This window comes from Plectropomus leopardus, chromosome 3 (genome assembly GCF_008729295.1).
Source record: "Plectropomus leopardus isolate mb chromosome 3, YSFRI_Pleo_2.0, whole genome shotgun sequence".
Classification (NCBI taxonomy): domain Eukaryota; kingdom Metazoa; phylum Chordata; class Actinopteri; order Perciformes; family Serranidae; genus Plectropomus; species Plectropomus leopardus.
Window position 1 is genome coordinate 29,492,584 of NC_056465.1, and position 2,554 is coordinate 29,495,137.

Genomic DNA, 2,554 nt, shown 5'->3' on the forward strand with positions numbered 1-2,554 from the left:
TACATGGGATACAGTGGTTTCTCAGGTTTAAAGTCTGGAGTTTTTGACAAATTACCATCCCTTGTTGACCAATCCTATGCAGACTTTTTTCGGTCTTTATACTGCTGCAGTTGCTCCAAGCATCAAAAATGCCACCACCCGGTGCATCTCAAGTTGCAATTTGAGATGCACCAAAATTTCTAAAGGGTTCCTCATTTTATCTGTATCTGATTCTGAGGGCCACTTACCAAATGTTGGTATCTGACAAGTTGGGAGTGAGACTGGGTTGGTTGTAAAGTTGCTGGTAAGGGAACTTAAAATGGCACTGCAAGCTGCTAAAAAAAGTCACCACTGGATAAGTGGTGAGTGGTGGACTAAGATCAGACAGGACGCCCAGTTGCCTTTAAAATCCAATGTCCTGGATGACTGAATATCTTTATAGAAAACAGTTGAGCACCAACTCATTGATGTATAGTGGGGTTCAATAATCACAGCAAGCTATCTAAATCTGAAAACTGCTCTCAGCTGACTTCATATGTCATACATAATGAAATCATGCTGGACAGAAGAGACAGTTGTCTGTATTTTCACTAGAATCCATCAGAATCCATTCATCATTCTGGTCTGTTATATTTCATTGTCTGTCTAAACACATCTCCACATGGAAAACTATGAGCAGAAACCAGAATGGAAAAGATGACTGGGTCACAACAGAAGGTATTTTGAAAAGAAAAGAAGAAAAAAAGAGAATGGAGGTCAAAAGCTACTTCAAATGTTGCAATGGCATATTTTTCACCTCCTGTCCACAGTTTGAAAAGAAAAAAAATAGAAAAAGTTTCCCATGAAGACATCTAAAGGAGTTTTCGGTCTAAAGGGAGACTTTTTGGGGGCTTTTTAAAACTAATTTCCTCTTCTTGTCTGATTTCACCTGCCATAGGCCTTCACGGGTCTGAGTCCTGTTTGAAACGGTGACTAAAAAACAAGGAAAGCTGCCCAAATTAGAGGGAAAGTCTAGACTGCCGCTCTGTAACAAGAACCAGCCTTTGATTGTTGATCAATTTAAAACCCTTGAATGTGGCATGAAGCGTTGTCATTCTTGGGGCAGGAAAGGCATTTGAGGCTAGAAAGGATGTGGCAGGAGACGAGGTCTGGATAAAATCAAGTGACATGAAGGGGGAAGCCTCCGGGTGATGGGGGCAAAGGTCAAAGTTAGAGTCAGCGATATAGGAGATAAAACTGTAGATATGGTAAAGTTGCAGGTTTAATGTCCGTGTTGTTGTTGTGTGTGCATCTGTGAGTGTGTGCGTGTGATGGAGATTTCCCTGCCAGGGGATTTTCCATAGTCACTGCTGTATTCAGAAACAGATGCAATATTGGCAGTCAGACCAGTATTCGGGTAGAAAGTCTTAGAAAAATAAGCCCTCAAAGCATTCTTCCTGCTGTCCCAGCTAATTTCACACTCACCCACTTTCTCGCTGCCATTCCTTCTTTTCATACAGCTTCCTTGACTACACTGACTCTTGTTCATTTTACTCCCACCGCACTATTTTACTCTCAAGTCTCTGCCTGTTTTTCTTCTCATTCTTTCCCCTTTTTTTTAAGGATTCTGGAATAAGCCGCCTCTTCTAAACAGCCACTTGTTTCAAACTAAACACTGATTCATGTCAGTATTTAAGAAACAAATTTATTGCACATCATTAATTTCCTGCATGAGGAAATCTTCCGCTTTGATGACAATCTTTTATTAATGCAGGACAGATTTAACTAACAAGTAATTCATTCTCACGCCTTTCCTGTGTGCTGTCTGTTTCTTTCACTATTCCCCTCTTTCCCTCCCTCTCTCCCTCTGCTGCTCTCTGTCCATGTGATATGATTCAGCATCAGTGGAAGTCTTTAAAGCAGCACGTGAGTGACCTCATCCTCACACATCTGCCGCAGTGTGTAACCAACCAGGGCACCATAAACGGCCTCAGGACTCTGCAGGGGTTATTATCAACACATGCAAACACATAGCCCTGATGGACAAATTATCACTGTGTACACATGTTCATCTAATCAGATACAAGAGTACTGCACATTTGAACATGCATTTCACATACAGATGAGCATGGAGTCTGCATGCAGTACAGACCCACACACAAGCAATAACTCTATTATTTAAGGTGGATTTTCCTTACAAACACCTTAACAATAGAAACACTCCGACTGTGGAGGGAGTGCTTGTTGTCAATGCCTCATTAGCAGCATAACTTTTAAGAGTCAAACAATGTGTGTGTATGTGTGTTGGGGTGAGGTAATGATTAAATAATTACTCTGTCAGCTCTGGTGTGACGTACCAATTGACAACAGAAGATTTTAGAGGAAAACGGTAGGTTCTTAATTTAAATGTTATAAATAAGTCTAAGGGCCTTAACGCAACAAGCTGACAATCCGCTTCTGGTCAATGTTGGGCTGTTGGTTAGCTTCTGTCTCCTGAGTTTCTGTGGTGTTCTGCATCGTCGGTACAAGTTGGCCTTTGTCGGCCCTTGTTAGCTTTTTCTGCCGATTCAGCATATGTTGAATTGGTGTAAGAGAT